Source organism: Eubalaena glacialis, chromosome 7 (assembly GCF_028564815.1).
Source record: "Eubalaena glacialis isolate mEubGla1 chromosome 7, mEubGla1.1.hap2.+ XY, whole genome shotgun sequence".
Classification (NCBI taxonomy): Eukaryota; Metazoa; Chordata; class Mammalia; order Artiodactyla; family Balaenidae; genus Eubalaena; species Eubalaena glacialis.
The window spans coordinates 57,010,075-57,028,418 of NC_083722.1; the positions used below are offsets into that span (position 1 = coordinate 57,010,075).

General features: G+C 40.0%; 1 long non-coding RNA gene and 1 pseudogene across 1 annotated transcript in view; one reads left to right on the forward strand and one right to left on the reverse strand.

The window, feature by feature from the left end:
* LOC133094586 (uncharacterized) overlaps positions 1–18,344 on the forward strand; it is a 120,144-nt gene that overhangs the window by 14,215 nt on the left and 87,585 nt on the right. The gene's annotated exons all lie outside the window — the stretch shown is intronic.
* LOC133094585 (small ribosomal subunit protein mS38-like) lies at positions 3,014–3,647 on the reverse strand (annotated as a pseudogene).

Sequence of the window (18,344 nt, forward strand, 5' to 3'; positions counted from 1 at the left end):
TTTGTACCTCTTAATTTCCGTCACCTATTTCACTCATCTCCCTATCCCTGTCCCCTGTGTTTATTTTCTGTATGTATGACTCTATTTCTGTTGTTATGTTTGTTCATTTGTTTTGTTTTTTAGATTCCACATAAGTGAAATCGTATGGTATTTGTTTTTCTCTGAGTTATTTCACTTAGCATGATTCCCTCTAAGTCCATCCATGTTGTTGCAAGTAGCAAGATTTCATTCTTCGTATATATATATATATATATACACACACACACATATATATCACACATTCTTTTTTCATTCATCTTTTGATGTGCACTTAGGTTGCTTCCGTATCTTGGCTATTGTAGATAATTCTTCAGTGAGCATAAGGGTGCATATTTCTTTTCAAATTAATGATTTTGAGGGTTTTTTTGGGAACTATACACAGAATTGGAATTGCTGGATTGTATGGTAGTCCTATTTTTATTTTTATTTTTTTGAGGAATCTCTATACTGTTTTCCACAGTGGCTGCAACAATTTACACTCCCACCAATAGTGCATGAGAGTTCCCTTTACTCCGCATCCTTGACAGTATTTGTTATTTGTCGTCTTTTTAATAATGGCTATTATGACAGGTGTGAGGTGATATCTCATGGTGGTTTTGATTTGGATTTCCTGATGATTAGTGATATTGAACATGTGTCTGTTAGCCATCTGTATGTCTTCTTTGGAAACTGTCTATTCAGGTCCTTTGCCTATTTTTAAATCTTTTCTTTTTTTTTTGATGTTGAGTTGTATGAGTTATTTGTGTATTTTGGATATTAACCCCTTATCAGATATATAGTTTGCAGATGTATTCCCCCATTCAGTAGGCAGTCTTTTTGTTGTGTTGATATACAAAAGCTTTACAGTCTGATGTAGTCCCATTTGTTTATTTTTGCTTTTGTTTCCCTTGCCGGAGAAGACATAGCCAAAAAATGTATGGCTAAGACAGATGTCAAAGAGCTTATTGGCTATGTTTTCTTCTAGGAGTTCTATGTTTTCAGGTCTTACATTTAAGTCCTTAATCCATTTAGAATTTATTTTTGTACATGATGTGGAAAAGTAGTCCAGTGTGATTCTTCTGCATGTAGCTGTCCAGTTTCCTAACACCATTTATTGAAGAAGCTCTTTTCCCCATAGTGTACTGTTGTCTCCTTTGTTGTAGATTAATTGACCATATAAGTGTGGGTTTGTTTCTCAGCTTTTACTGTTGAGTATGATGTTAGCTGAAGGCTTATCATATATGACCTATATTATGTTGAGGTTTGATTCCTCTATACCAACTTTGTTGAGAGTTTTTATCATAAATGGATGTTGACTTTTGTCAAAAGCTTTTTCTTCATCTACTGAGATGATCATATGATTCTTATTCTTCACTTTGTTGATGTGGTGTATCACACTGGCTGATTAGTGGATATTGAACCATCCTTGCATCACTGGAATAAATCCCAGTGATGATCATGGATCATGGTGTATGATCCTTTTAATGTCTTGCTGGATTTGGTTTGCTAATAATTTGTTGAGGATTTTTGCATGAATGTTCATCAGTGCTATTGGGCTGTAATTTTTATTTTTCTGTGGTGTCTTTGTCTCGTTTCGGTTATCAGGGTGATTCTGGCCTCACAGAATGAGTTTGGACCTTTCTTCCTCTACAGTTTGAGAAGGATAGGCTTTAAATCTTCTTTAAATGTTTGGTAGAATTCACCTGTGAGACTCTCTGGTCCTGGACTTTCTTTGTTGGGAGGTTTTTAAATTAGTGATTCAATTTCATTACTGGTAATTGGCCTGTTCACGTTTTGCATTTGTTCCTGATTCAGTCATGTGAGATTGTGTGTTTCTAAGAATTTATCCATTTCTTCTAGGTTGTCCATCTTTTTGGTGTATAATTGTACATAGTAGTTTCTTGTGATCCTTTGTATTTCTGCAATGTTGCTTGTAACTTCTCTTTCATTTCTGATTTTATTAATTTGGGCCCTCTCTCTTTTTTTCTTGATGAGTCTGGCTAAAGGTTTATCAGTTTTGTTTACTTTTTCAAAGAATCATCTCTTAGTTTCATTGATCTTTTCTGTTTTTTTTTCTCTATTTCATTTATTTCTGCTCTGATCTTTATTATTTTTTTCCTTCTATTGACTTTGGATTTAGTTTGTCCTTCTTTTTCTGGTTCCTTTAGGTGTAAAGATTATTTTTTTTTCTTTTGAGATTTTTCTTGTGTCCTGAGGTAGACTTGTATCATTATAAACTTCCCTCTTAGAACTGCTTTTTCTGTGACCCTAGATTTGGGATTATTTTGTTTCCATTTTCATTTGTCTCCAGGTATTCTTTGCTTTCCTCTTTGATTTCTTCACTGACTCATTGGTTGTTTAGTAGCATATTGTTTAGCCTCCACTTGTTTGTGTTTTTTGCAGTTGTTTTCTTATACCATTGTCTCAACTAGTCTCATAGCATTGTGGTCAGAAAAGATGCTTGATATGATTTCCATCTTCTTAAATTTACTGAGACTTGTTTTGTGGCCTAGCATGTGATTGATTCTGAAAAATGTTCCATGTGCACTTGAAAAGAATGAGTATTCTGCTGCTTTTGAATGGAATGTCGTGTATATATATATATATATATATATATATATATACATATATGTATATGTATATCCATCTGATTTAATGTGTTGTTTAAGGCCAGTGTTTCCTTATTGACTTTCTGTCTGGAAGATCTGTCCATTGATGTAAATGGGGTGTTGTAGTCCTGTACTATGATTGCATTACTCTCAATTTCTTCCTTTATGTTTGTTAATATTTGCTTTATGTATTTAGGTGCTCCTATGTTGGGTGCATAAATATTTACAATTGTTATATCTTCTTGTTGGATTGATTCCTTTATCATATGTAATGTCCTCTTTGTCTCTGGTTACAGCCTTTGTTTTTTTTTTTTTTTTAAGTTCTTCAAATATTTATTACAATGGGTCATCAGCAGTAACAAGGCTGGGGGAGAGACACATGAGACTCATTTGCCCTTCAGGTAGATCTTGGTGGTCTGCCAGCCTGCGGGGGCTTCCTTCAGGCCCACCTTCCGCCAGATGTGCCTCAGGTCTCTCTCGAACCTCATCTGCTTCCGTTTCAGGCATCTCTCCCTGACTTTCCGCCGCAGGAACTGGGTCCTCTTGACCAGCTTGCAGTACTTGTGATGATTCATCTTCCGCCGGCAGATCTTGAGCTCGTTCTTGCACTGTATCTGGGGCGCGTCCCAGACCTCCTTACTCCCCTGCGCGACCCCTTCCCCCCCCCCGGCTGGGCGGACACTCATAGACTTGGGCTGGAGACACAGTCCCTGGGGCCCCAGCATCCAGTCTGGGCAGGAGGTAGCGAACGGTCAGCCAGCTCTCCAGGGGGCTGATAGACATCTTCCTGGGGACCAGCATCTCCTCAAGCTCCATGTGGACCCACCTGTCAGGGAGGGAGGCAACCCCACTTGGGCCTATTGGTTGCATGCTATAGCGAGGCCTGCAGGCATGCCTGCCCAACGCCCCGCAGACAGGCCAAGGCCCGCTGCAACCTGCCCGGGGAACAGCCCTGAGCAGCTGGGAGGTCAGGCGCACCATGAACATGGTCTGTGCTTGGCGGTGGCCCCAGGCACTCAGCGGAGCATTCCGCCGCTGTGCTCAGTCACTTCCGGTCCGTACCTAAACTGGCCCCCAGCCCGCGTGCAGCCGCCTGCTGGTTCCTACGGCCAGTGCCCCCTAGTGCCCCACGGCGCCCCGCTCCACGTCGGTGCAGGTCCCATCTGGCCCAGAAAGCCACAGCCTTTGTTTTAAAGTCTATTTTGTCTGGTGTAAGTATTGCTATCCCAGCTTTTTTTTGTTTCCATTTTCATTGAATACATTTTTCTATCCCCTCATTTTCAATCTGTGTGTGTGTTCAGATCTGAAGTGACTCTCTTATAGGCAGCACATATATGGGTCTTGCTTTTTTTATCCATTCAGGCAGTTTATGTCTTTTGATTAGAGCATTTAGTCCATTTATATTTAAAATAATTATTGATAGGTATATACTTATTTCCATTTTGTTAATTGTTTTTGGGCTGTTTTTGTAGTTCTTTTTTGTTTCTTTCTTCTTTTGCTCTCTTCCCTTATGATTTGATGACTATCTTAAAGTTATGTTTGGGTTTTTTTCTTTATGTGCATGTATCTGTTATAGACTTTTGGTTTGTAGTTTCCATGAGCTTTATATATAGCAACCATATACATATCAAACTATATATATAAGATAATATATATACGATTACTTTAAGTTGATCATTTCTTGAGTTTGAATGCATTCTAACAACCCTGCATTTTCACCCTTCCTCAACATTTAATGTTTTGACATCATATTTTACATCTTTTTGTTTTGTGTATCCCTTAACTACTTATTGTGGATATAGATGATTTTACTACTTTTGTCTTTTAAACTTCCTAGCACCTTTTTAAGTGGTTGATCTACTATCTCTGCTTTTGAGATTTACCTCAAAAATGAGATTTGCCTTTACCAATGATATTTTTCCTTTCATAATTTTCTTATTTTAGTTGTGGTCTTTTTTTTTTTCACTTAGAGAAGTCTCTTTAACATTTCTTGTAGAGCTGGCTTAATGGTGCTAAACTCTTAGCTTTTGCTTGTCTATAAATCTCTTTATCTCTTCTTCAAATCTGAATGGTAGCCTTGCTGGGTAGAGTATTCTTCTTGTAGGTTTTTTTCCTTTCATCATTTTAAATATATCGTGACACTCCCTTCTGGCCTGCAAAGTTTCTGCCAAAGTGAACTGTTGGTCTTATGGAAGTTCCCTTGTATGTAACTTGTTGCTTTTTCCTTGCTGTTTTTAATATTCTCTCTTTATCTTTCATTTTGGCCATTTTAATTACAGTGTGTCTTGGTGTTCATCTCTTTCAAATGATCTTGTTTGGGACTCTCTGTGCTTCCTGGACCTGGATGTCTATTTTATTTTCTGGGTTAGGGAAGTTTTCAACTATTATCACTTCAAATACGTTCTCTGCCCTTTTCTCTTTCTTTTCTCGTGGAACCCCTAAAATTCAAATGTTACTATGCTTGATGTTGTTTTAAAGGTCTCTTAAACTGTCCTGTCCTAATTTAAAAATTTTTTAAAAATTTTTTCTGTTCAGCTTGGGTAATTTCCATTACTCTTTCTTCCAGTTTGCTGATCCGTTCCTCTTTATCATCTAATCTACTGTTGTTTTCTTCTAGTTTATTTTTTATTTCAATTTTATTTCTTCAGCTCTGTTTGGTTCTTCTTTATATTTTCTAACTCTTTGTTAAACTTTTCACTGTGTTCATTTATTCTTCTCCCAAGTTCTTAGAGCATCTTTACAGTCATTACCTTGAACTCTTTATTGGGTAGATTGCTTATCTCCACTCCACTTAGTTCTTCTTCTGGGGTTTTATCTTGTTTCTTTATTTGGGACATATTCCTTTGTCACCTCATTTTGCCTAATTCTCTGTGTTGTAGGTCAGTCATGTTTCCCAATCTTGGAGAAGTGGCCTTGTGCAGGAGACATTTTATGGGGTCTAGCAGCACACTCCCCTCTGGTCCTCAGAGTGACATGATATAGGGGTGCCATCTGTGTGAGCTGCATGGGTCCTTCTGTGATGGTGGGGTTGACTACTGTGGGCATGGTGGTAGGTGGGGCTGGTCCCTGGGCAGTTGGCTGTCAGTTCCTGCCTCCTGTGGAGGCTGTTGGCTGCTGGCGAGCAGTGCTGTGTCCTGAGGCTACTTGATCGGGGACCTGGGGGAGCCTGGGGCTGGTGCCATCCCCCTGGTGAGTGATGCTGGGACCCCATGCAGCTGGCTGCTTGGCCTGGGTGTCCTGGGACTGGTGCTGACTGGCTGGTAGGTGAGTAAGCCCAGGGCACTAAAAAGCTAGAGGGCAAAATGGCTCTTTCCAGCACCAGTCTCCTCGTGGTAGAACAAGCTGACAGAAATGGCTGCCACTTGCATGTGTGTCCCTGGGGGAGTCCTGATGCCTCCTTCCTCTCAGGAGTCTCTCCAAGATCAGCAAGGACATCTGACCCAGGCTCCTTTCAAATTCCTGCCTCTGTGCTGGGTCTCTGAGTGTGTGAGATTTTGTGTGTGCTCACAGAGGAGTCTGTCCTATAGCTCTTGCAGTGTTCTGTACGCAAGCCCTGCTGGCCTTCAAAGCCCAATGTTCTGGGGGCTTATCTTCCTGGTGCAGGACCCCCAGGCTGGGGAGCCTGTGGGGCTTGCTCCTTGGGGAGAATCTGCAGTTGTAATTTTCCTCTTGTTTGTGGGTTGCCCTCCTGGGGTCTTGCGGTATAGCATCTCTTCCCTTCCTACCCATCTTGTTGTGGTTCCTGCTTTTGTCGTGGGAACTCTTTTCTGCTAGTCTCCAGGTCATTCTCATCAATAGTTGCTCTGTAGGTAACTGATTTTGGTACCCAAGGGAGGAGGTTAGCTCAGGGTCTTCCTACTCCACCATCTTGGCCACTCCTCCTGCATCATTGATACTGTGTTTTCTATTTCAGTCATTCTTCATGTTGGGTGAGATGGGAGAGAGCTGCTACAGACCCCACACGTGAGGGTGCACGGGAAGGACCCCAAAGAGACTGAGGCCTACATGTGGCATTGCATTGGCCAGAACACATTTTTAAGAATTAACCCCATCATAACATATATAGACTACTATATATAAAATAATCAACAAGGACCTACTGTATAGCACAGGGAACTCTATTCAATAATTTTAATAACCTCTATGGGAAAAGAATCTGAAAAAGAAAAGGTACATGTATGTGTATAACTGAATCACTTTGCTGTACACCTGAAACTAACACAACGTTGTAGATCAACTATATTCTAAGATAAAATAAAAATTAAATAAAAAATAAAGTAGTAATAAGAACCCCCCCAAAAAAGAATTAACCCCACCAAATGCTGAAGAGGTACAAGAAAGCTGCACACCAAACGAATCCAGTGAATTTAGTAGAAATTCCAAGAGAGAGGGCCCAGGACCTCTGAAATAAGCCCAGCCAAACGTGAAGGATGAAACCAGAGGGGAAAATGGCCAGGAAAGCACAGGGGAGAAGGGTGAGGGAGTGCTTCATGCCTGCACAGCACTGCTGCTGTCTGGGAAGAGGCTGCTTTGGTTCCTCCGTGTGGTGGAATCAGAGCCATCTCCCTCACCGCTTTTGATGCATCTCACTTCTGTGCAAAATCCATTTCCAACAGGAGACTGTTGAAAATCAGCCTCCAGGAAATTCATCTGGGAATTCTGACGAGAAAGGCAAAGCTTCTAGGGAGATGTTTTGAAATCCTTTGAGCTGCATATAATCAGCGTGAACTTTCTGTGTAGATTGACTGTACATTAAGAGCGCTCTAAGCAGTAAGACCTCAAAGGCTCGAGTCCATTATAAGAACAAACATCAATTAAAAGCAATATTTTCCCAGAGAAAAGAATCAGGAGGCATAAAGATGCCAGAGTTGCAGCTTTTTTCCCACTGTTCATTTGTGAAAAATGTGCTTTTGATTGATAGCTACCAAAGACTGTGTTCAGCATAGCATGTTTTTGATGCTCATGAATGTTCAGAATAGTAACTGGAAACATTTGGGGTGGTGCCTCGGGGCACTTTTCCCAGTACCCTTTTTATTCCTTCCAGTGTCTAGAATGTGAGGATTGAGAACGACCATTGTCCCCTTGCTCCCTTTCCCGTGAGCCTGAGTGCTCAGATTCTGCACACCAGCTACACCCTTTCTTCTTGTGGATTCTTCATTTTCACTTTTAGTAACAGGGCTGGAACTTTTTCTCTGAAAAGGAGGAAGAATATGCCGTCCTGTAGAAGTCAGGACCTATGGTGTCGTCAACGTACCTCTTTTTGCATCTTTTTCTTTGGTATTCTTCTACTAGAGGGATGTGTTTATAGAAACGTGGGATTGCTTTAGCAAAAAAACTCAGTTTGTAATTCAGGTCAATGTACCAAAAGGAAAAGATTTCCCCCCACATTTGCACATGTTTGTCTTCTTCCTGTTTGTACTTGATTTTTGCAGTCACACATTTTGCATTGGAGGCATTTGGTAGCAAGACACCGCACAAAGGAGATGACACTGAGCACTATCAGACCATGACAACTTAATAGCATCTTGGTAATGTGTCCAGCTTACATCCACTCAGATTTGTATGCAGCATAAATTCATATGTAACTTAGGAAGTAAAAATAAAGAACAATACCATTATACAAGAGACCACTAATTTCAGGCTTTGTTTACACACAAGTAATGCTCTACTGTTAAGTAAACATTAAAGAGCTTTCTATTATACTCGATTGTGGTTAAAAAAACACTGGTCATGTAAAAACCCAGGCAGTTAATATATTTGTGTTAAATTAGATAACGACATTTAATAAAAAGAAATGTGTGATAAAATAAAAGAGTCAGAATACATCATTGCTTAACACTGAATTGTATTACCTCTTTAAGATGTCACAATAGTATTTCAGATCATGTACAATTTTTCATGGACATAGTTCCTAAACAGCATGACATTTAAAACATGTTTGAATCCTTGAAGGCTGCATAGCCTTCTCTTTTACTTTGGTTTCTGTTTTACTGTCAGGAAACATGAAGACTAGTGAGTATGAATAATAATAAGCTGCCCTTTTTGGAGATGTACTGTTTGCCAGGGAGTATGTTGGGAATTTTGTGTATATTATCTCTGATTCTCTCTGTAATACCATTCCCATTGTCCAGATTAGAAGACTGAGGCAGAGAATTTCAGTGACTTACCCAAGGGTATGTACTTCATAGTGATCGAGAAGGAGCTCAAATACAGGTCCATCTGACTCTATATTTAAGGCCCTTTCCACTCAACCAATTACATCAGAATCTCCAGGAGTGGGGCCCAGGTATTAATATTCTTTAAAAGATCCTCTTGGAGGTTCTAACATAGAGCTATGGTTGGAAAATGCTACACTTGCACCATTTTGTCTTTCATGAGAGTAAGTAAAGAAACCAACTTTGTGATTTGGGTTATCTGTGGGGATGCAGAGATGCAGACTAGGAAGAGAAAAAGTCATCATTTCCCATTATCTTCAGCTTTTTGTTTAAAGTTGCTTCATTCCTTGTAAGGAGAAGAAGAGTTGTATATGCAAATATGCGTGTATATGTGTGTATGTGGGACAGTTGCCATGTGTATCTCTCTTATGTCCTTAAGGATAGAAAGCTATTTAAAATGGCAAATATGTTGATGGAATATTTATATGAAAAAATATGTGTAAAATGCTTAGAATAGTTGTGTGTCGACTGATAAAAAGGGCTAAGGAAAAAGAATTGAAGAATATGAATATAGGACATACTGTTGACTAGATTCACAAAGTATTTGTGTAATCCTCCAAATTCTTTCCGCTTTCTTCCATAGGTGGGTCTTTTCAATAATCCCAAGGGACCTTTTATAATTTTATTTTTGGTGTCAGAGGTATGGGCTCTTGGAAATAATTTTAACCATAATCCAATTGTGACTTTGACCCATGATGTCCTTGTATGATTTGTGGGGGGCGGAGGAGAACGTCTCTAAACTATTTAGGAAGAAACAAAGATAAAGCAGGTAGGATTCTTATACAAAGAATTTCCAGCAGGGTATTTGCAAACATTATTTCTTCTTTCTTAAAGCAAGCATGAAGATATATCGAAGAAAAGGCACCATGGCTTTTGGCCTCCCTTGCTTAAAATAATGGCTATAACATTACTCCCTTGTGTTCCCATAGGAAAGAAAAAGTAATACAAGAATAATGCTAACGGGATTTCAGGCCCCACGGGCACCAGAGGACAGGGCCATTGGTAGATGAGCTTATTACCCTTGGAAGAGATGAAGGAAAAGGTAGTGTGATGGGGAGAGGGATGGATGGATCAGAACAGGTAGAAGCAGAAGCTGCAGCCAGAGTCTGAGAGACCCACTGGGCACCTTTTTATGCTTTGAGACTGTTTGCCCTCCTTTTCCAGTGTTTTACGTTCTCTCACAGGCATAGAATCCCAAGAAAGTTCATCAGAAACAGAACTTAAGAAGCCAGGTTTACCTTTGAGGTCCCTGTGTCTGCTTTCCACTGGCTTTCCTGTTTGCTTTCCACTTGGCCTACTTGACTCCCTTTATATTCTGGGCACGTAGAGACATGCGTACTTTTGTAGTGGGCCTGCTCTCTCTATATTTGAGTTTTCAGGAAGGCATGCCATTTGGAAAAGTTTTCCTTAGTAATAGTGAAGGAAAAAAGACGACTTTGTGTTTGAAGTAGTAGCCTTATTTCAATGACATTTAAAAGATGGATTTTCACCATCGTGCATCTTTCCAGGCTAAGAATCTGGCATATCTTGAGAAGATGAATGGATCGGAGAGGCTGGTCATACATTATCTTCGTTTTGCTGCTGGTCAGCAAGGGAGGAATGTTATGATGGCCAATAGGCTGTCCTGTGCTTGTTTTTATGTTCGTATAAAGTATCCAATATGCTGAACACTAAAAATTTCCTGTGGTCCTTCAGTTCCTGGAGGAAACTAAAAATAGAAGGCAGGGAACACACGAAACATAGCACAGCCTGACATTTTCTTGCCCCTTCCCCTCATTCCAAATCAGAAATCTCTTTTCTGGTGCCCTAAGACATAAAGATTCCTAATATCTTATTTCTTGCCCTTGGATGGGGTTCTCTAGGGGTGGAAACCATGCTTTCACTCAGAGGTTCTCTGAGGTGGGAGCTTAGAGACTGGAAGACAGAACTGATTAGCAAGAGGCAGTTCTCTCATGAGGACAGGACTTTTAATTATGATCATTCTTTTCTGATCAGATGAAAGGGGAGGGGACTTCAAGCTAGTCTGTCTTTTGCTTTCAGAAGCTGTGGAAGAAATGAGTTGCTGACCAGTTGGAACCACAGTGATAAGAAGGTGATCATTTGCCTACTGTGCTTGAAAAACAGTGTAAAGTTTAGGAAAGTACTTTAAAAGTAGATAAAAGTGTTAGGATTGTTTTAAACATTCATCTCTTTGCCTAAAGAATGCTACAGATACAAATCAGGGAGAGAATATGTAACAGTTAGGGTGGAATCTTTGAAAGTAATAGTGAAACCAGCTCTGGCTCAGACAACAGAGAGGACGTATCAGTGATGTAACTGTCCAAAGCCGAAAGTAGAGCAGTCTTCAAGTGACACTTGATCCAGAAGCCATGGTGTAATGGGGACCCTGACTTCACTGCTCATGACTCTCCTGACTCCTGGCCTGCCTGCCCACCCTGGTGCTTCCATGCCCTTCGGCCTGGCTTCCCTCAAACAGCTGCAGTGGTTCCAGGCCCCCTGTCTACACCTGGCCCTGTCCAGACAAGGTGCCTGTGCCCATGTTTCTTCATTTCTGAATCAACCCGAGACTTCTTCTGATCATCTTGCTTGACTGGCTTAGACCAGATCACAGTTCCCCTGGAGGTGGGGATGAAATCAGCTTGTCCCCATGTAAATGGGCGTGTCAGAAGGGGCTGAATGGATACTTTGGATGCGACTAGGTGTCTGTGGTGGTGCACTGCAGTGAAGGGCCTTGTCGGTTTCATAGGCTGAGGAAAGAGGGCTCCAAGTTCACTTCCTTCTATCAGTCAGTTCCTGTTTGGACCTATTTCTGATGATTTAACAATCACATCATTATCTATTTAATTCTTGAAGATATACAGAGAAGCCAAATCCTCTACTTTAGAGGACAGCATGGTATTTCATAGGAAATCATTCATTTTTTTTTCTTTCTTTCTTAACTTAAATAACTCTTGGTGCAGTTTCATTCAATTTTTTCTTATTTATTACTGGAAAGGAAGAACATCTGGCCTCGCCATACTGTGTGATATCCCTAAGTCCGTTTCCATTGTTTTACTGACACTAAAGTTAGTAGCTTTGCCTCCTGTTGTCACCAAAGGTAAATGCCCTTGATATTTTCCCCCCCTGTGGTCTGTAGCTTACTGATTTGAGGCAAGCTTGACTGACTTATCTGAAGTCATACTCTAAATAGAAGAGAGGTGGTATTAATGGCCACAGCTCCAAAGTTGTAGGAGTTAGCAAACTGCAGTTCATGGGCCAAATCCAGCTCACAGCCTGTTTTTGTGAATAAAGTTTTATTGGAACACAACCACATTCGTTCACTTATGTATTGTCCAAGACTGCTTTCTCTACCGTGATTACAGAGCTGAGTCATGGTGGCAGACACCATTTCACTGGAAAGAGCTAAAATATTTACTCTCTGGCCCTTCACAGACAAAGTTTACTAACCTCTGGGTTGAATGAGCCACAGTTCTTCACTTTAAAAGCTATGAAAGATTTTGCAGCTAGATGGTACACCTAGCCTTCCCAAGTCTTTGGGGAGCTTTAAAAGTGATCAAAGAATGTTGGAGGTAGAAACCGTCTGAAACGATTCTTCTAGTTCCAGCTGTTCATTCCACAGAGAGACTGAGTCTCAGAGATGACACGTGACTCATGCAGGCTCCACAGCACTTTAGAGGTGGACCAGAGTACCCTTTATTTCTCACACCCAGGTTTGTGGGCTGGGAGAAAATGTAAACACACTGCTTGCCACCAAAAATGGGACGAGGTCTGAAATATTCTGAGGAGAGTGTTGGGAGGAGCAGTGAAGTTCTGCCACTTAGCAGTTTGGGCAAGTTATTTAACCTAGCTGAGTCCAGTGAAAGTAACAATAGTACATGCCTCCTCGGGTGATGCTATGAGTGAGATATCCAATACAGAGCACAAAGGAATAGCTCAATAAATGGAGCTGCAGCTATCATCACCATCATCACCACCATCACTATCATCAAAATCATCACCGTCATTACCATTACCATCACCACCATTGTCACCACCACCATCATCATCACCATCACCACCACCATCATCACCACCATCATCACCATTACCACCATTATTAAAATCATCATCACCATCATCACCACATAGTCATCAGCATCATTACCACCATCATCAAAATCATCATCATCACCACCATCACCATCATCATCATTACCACCATCATCACCACCACCATCATCATCATCACCATTATCAAAATCAGCAGCAGCAGGCCATATTAGTACTCATCCTTGCTTCTTTCTTGCCTGTCTTAGAGGAAGATGGGTCACCCTCCTCTCCAAGGCTAACTGCTTCAGTTGGGAACTGGATCATTTCCTCTCATGCCCCCTCACAGACCTTACTCTGTTAGTTACACCATCTTTCCTGTATCTTCTATTATTTTCTTTCCACAGTGCTCATCTTAAATATTGTAATAAAGACACTGCCATTACCTACTGCATCTTGACACAGTGTCACATTCTTCCCGTACCTTCATTGCCCTAGTGGTTCATATTTCACTGCCTTTACTCCTTCAAGTTCCATTCCCAGTTCAACTCTTCTAAAATGGTTCTAGCTGGGGTCACAGACAAATCTCTATATAGTTTTCATCTGTCCCAATCTTATGTAGCATTAAAACTCTTGACACCATCCTTCCTGGGAGACTCTGTTTCCTTTGTTTCTGAACCATGATCCTATTTTGCTTCTCTTCCCACCGCCTAATAAGTCTCTTTTCCAAATTATTCCTTCTCTGTCTACCTTGTGTATAATATGTCTCCCAGGTTCTGTACTTAGAAGCTGTCCTTAGCAATTGTGTACTTTGCCATGACTTCAAAAACTGTCTGTTGGCCTGATAACTGTCTCTCTCTGAATGTAGCAGAATTTATAACCCTCAACCTCCTCCCCCAACTGCTCTTATACTTAATTCTTCCTCCTCTTCTTCATCCACATGATGTTCTAATACCTAATATACAGAGAACACTTGTTACAAACCAGGTTCTGTGCTGAGAGCTTTAAAAGCAGGATATCATTTTTTTTTTAATTAATATAATTTCGGGCTTCCCTGGTGGCGCAGTGGTTGAGAATCTGCCTGCCAATGCAGGGGACACGGGTTCAAGCCCTGGTCTGGGAGGATCCCACATGCCGCGGAGCAACTAGGCCCATGAGCCACAACTACTGAGCCTGCGCGACTGGAGCCTGTGCTCCGCAACAAGAGAGGCTGCGATAGTGAGAGGCCCGCGCACTGCGATGAAGAGTGGCCCCCGCTTGCCACAACTAGAGAAAGCCCTCGCACAGAAACGAAGACCCAACACAGCCAAAAATAAACAAATAAATAAATAAATAAATAAAAATTAAAAAAAAAAATTAATATAATTTCCTTAGTTTTTACCTTTTTTCTGTTCCAAGATTTCATCTGAGATACCACATCACATTTATTAGTCATGTCTACTTTGGCTCCTCTGGGCTGTGGGGTTTCTCAGCCCTTCCTTGGTTTGGATACCCTTGTGGAGTGCTGGTCAGATTGTGTAGAGTGCTCCTCAGCTGGGGTTTGTGTGACGTTTTCCTCATGATTAGACTGGCATTATGGGTTTTGGAGAGGACGACGACAGAGGTAAATACCACTTTCCTCACGTCCTATCAAAGGTGCATATTATCAGCATGACATATCATTGTTGATGTTAACTTTGATCGCCTGAATGAGGGGGTGTTTGCAGGATTCTCCACTGTAAAGTTACTTTTTCCCCCCTTTCCGTACTGTGCTGTTTGGAAGGAAGTCGCTACATGCAGCCCACACTTCATGAATGGGGCGTTATGCTCCACCCCCTGGAGGGCAGCGTTATCTACTTATGTTCTTTGGAATTCTTTTACAAAGGAGATTTAACTCTTGTCTCCCATTTATTAGTCAATCATTTAGTTATATCATTATGGACTCATGGTTACTTATTTTCTGCTTTGGTTATAATCCAATGCTACTTTATTTTGTGCTCAAATTGTTCCAGCTTCGGTCATTAGGAGCTTCCAGTTGGCTCCTGTTTCCCTTTGACATACTCCCATTACCGTGTATGTTTTTGAATATTCTTTTTGGAGCACCTTCTTACTTCCTAGCACTATAAAATGCTCCAAATTCATCTTATATATTTCCTACCTCAGTCCTAAAATCAGCCGTTTCTCCAAGGAGCCCTGCTTCCATTTATTGGAGAATGGTGTTAGAAACCAATGTCTGGGTGCTGGGTGTGCTCTTTGCTACTGGGGTCTGATTTATTTTAAACACACTAAGCTGACAGAGCAGGTACGTATATGTGTGTATACCAACCTGACTATACATAAATATCTGTAACTATTTCTATGTGTAACCATTTGTATCTATATTAAGCTGAACATGAGTTCACACTGATGTCTCCAACTCTAATCCCTTGCCACATGGATCATTTTTGCCTTCTCCTCTTGCTTGTTGCTAACTAACCTCCCACTCCAACAGTGAGAAACCTGGTCCCACACTCTGCCATTCATTTTCTTAATTGTTCAATACCAGTAAACATTTATAGTGCTATCAAAATTGTTAATCTGTAACCCATGGGAAAAATCTTTATCAACTAGAGTACAGTACTTATGCACAGTTTAATCTTTAGTCTTTAGTCTTACAGATCCTAGTTCTTTCCAAAGTTACTTAGGTTAGCACTGTTTTCTCCCACCTGTGGCGAGACTGGATCATATGTTTGTAATACATTTGGATTGCTTTATCACTTTTAGCATGCCATCCTGGGATCTCCCAACCTCCTAAATGATTTGTTAACAATTTCTATACATTAAGGTAACATTTTGTGCTGTAAAGTTGTATGGGTTTTGATAAATGCATAGTGACATGTATCTACTATTACATTCTTTTTTTTTTATAGATCTTTATTAGAGTATAATTGCTTCACAATAGTGTGTTAGTTTCTTGTACAAAGTAGATTTACCAAGATAAAAATTCTTCTGTGCTTTACCTACTCAGTAGGCCCTTTCCAACACCCTGGCAACCATTGATCTTTTTACTGTTGCCTTACTTTTGACTTTTCAATAATGTCATATAATTTGAAACATACTAAGTAGCCTTTTAGGATGGCTTTTCTATTTTGATTAGCAATATGCATTTAAGATTCATCTGTGTGTTTCCATGCCTTGATAGCTTATTTTTTATTGCTTTATATTATGCCACTGTGTGGATACACCATAGTTTATTTATTCATCTATTGAAGGGCATCTTGGTTGCTTCTAGCTTTTACCAATTCTGAATAAAGATGCTATGAACATTTTTGTGCAGATTTTTGCACTTACGGACATAATTTGTCAAATCAGTTGGGTAAATACCTAGGAGCACAACTGGTGAATCATATAATAAGGTTATGTTTAACTTTGTAAGGAAATGACAAACTGTCTTCCAGTGTGACTGTACATTTTGCATCCCCACCAGCAATGAATAAGAGTTCCTGTTACTCACCAGCTATTAGTATCAACAGTTTTCTGGGTTTTAGTTATTCAAATAGGTATGCAGTGGTATCTCAATGTTGTTCTAGTTTGTAATTCCCTAATGACATATGATGTGGAGCATCTTTTCATATGCTCATTTGCCAACTGTATATCTTCTTTGGTGAGGTGTCTGTTCAGATCTTTTGCCCACTTTTTAAATTGGGTTGTTTATTTTTAAATTGTTGAATTTTAAGAGTTCTTCACATATTTTAGATACAAGACCTTTCTCTGATATGTGTTTTACAAATATAATCTCCCAGTCTGTAGCTTGTCTTTTCAAACTCTTAGCAGTGTCTTTTGCAGAGAAATTTTTGGTTTTAGTAGAGTCCAACTTAGCAATTTTTTCTTTCATGGATCATGCTTTTAAGTTTTCTTCTAGAAGTTTTATAATTTTGCATTTTACATTCAGGTCTATGATCTATTTTGACTTTATTTTTGGGAAGGTGTAGGTATGTGTCTGTGTGCCTAGGCTTTTTTTTTTTGATTTGATTTTATTTATTCTTTTATACAGCATGTTCTTATTAATTATCCATTTTATACATTTTAGTGTATATATGTCAATCCCAATCTCCCAATTCATCACACCCCCACCCCCACCCCCCGCCGCTTTCCCCCCTTGGTGTCCATACGTTTGTTCTCTACATCAGTGTCTCTATTTCTGCCTTGCAAACTGGTTCATCTGTACCATTTTTCTAGGTTCCACATATATGCATTAATATACGATATTTGTTTTCCTCTTTCTGACTTACTTCACTCTGTATGACAGTCTCTAGATCCAGCCACGTCTCCACAAATGACCCAGTTTCGTTCCTTTTTATGGCTGAGTAATGTTCCATTGTATATATGTCCCACATCTTCTTTATCCATTCATCTGTCGATGGGCATTTAGGTTGCTTCCATGACCATGCTATTGTAAATAGTCCTGCAATGAACATTGTGGTACATGACTTTTTGAATTATGGTTTTCTCTGGGTATATGCCCAGTAGTGGGATTGGTGGGTCATATGGTAATTCTATTTTTAGTTTTCTAAGGAAGTTCCATACTGTTCTCCATAGTGGCTGTATCAATTTACATTCCCACCAACAGTGCAAGAGGGTTCCCTTTTCTCCACACCCTCTCCAGCATTTATTGTTTGTAGATTTTCTGATGATGCCCATTCTAACTGGTGTGAGGTGATACCGCATTGTAGTTTTGATTTGCATTTCTCTAATAATTAGTGATGTTGAGCAGCTTTTCATGTGCTTCTCGGCCATCTGTATGTCTTCTTTGGAGAAATGTCTGTTTAGGTCTTCTGCCCATTATTTGATTGGGTTGTTTGTTTCTTTAATATTGAGCTGCATGAGCTGTTTATATATTTTGGAGATTAATGCTTTGTCTGATGATTCATTTGCAAATATTTTCTCCCATTCTGAGGGTTGTCTTTTCGTCTTGTTTGTAGTTTCCTTTGCTTGGCAAAAGCTTTAAGTTTCATTAGGTCCCATTTGTTTATTTTTGTTTTTATTTCCATTACTCTAGGAGGTGGATCAAAAAAGATCTTGCTGTGATATATGTCAAAGAGTGTTCTTCCTATGTTTTCCTCTAAGAGTTTTATAGTGTCCAGTCTTACATTTAGGTCTCTAATCCATTTTGAGTTTATTTTTGTGTATGGTGTTAGGGAGTATTCTAATTTCATTCTTTTACATGTAGCTGTCCAGTTTTCCCAGCACCACTTATTGAAGAGACTGTCTTTTCTCCATTGTTTATGCTTGCCTCCTTTGTCATAGATTAGTTGACCATAGGTGCGTGGGTTTACCTCTGGGCTTTCTATCCTGTTCTATTGATCTATATTTCTGTTTTTGTGCCAGTACCATACTGTCTTGATTACTGTAGCTTTTTAGTATAGTCTGAAGTCTGGGAGCCTGATTCCTCCAGCTCCGTTTTTTTCCCTCAAGACTGCTTTGGGTATTCGGGGTCTTTTGTGTCTCCGTACAAATT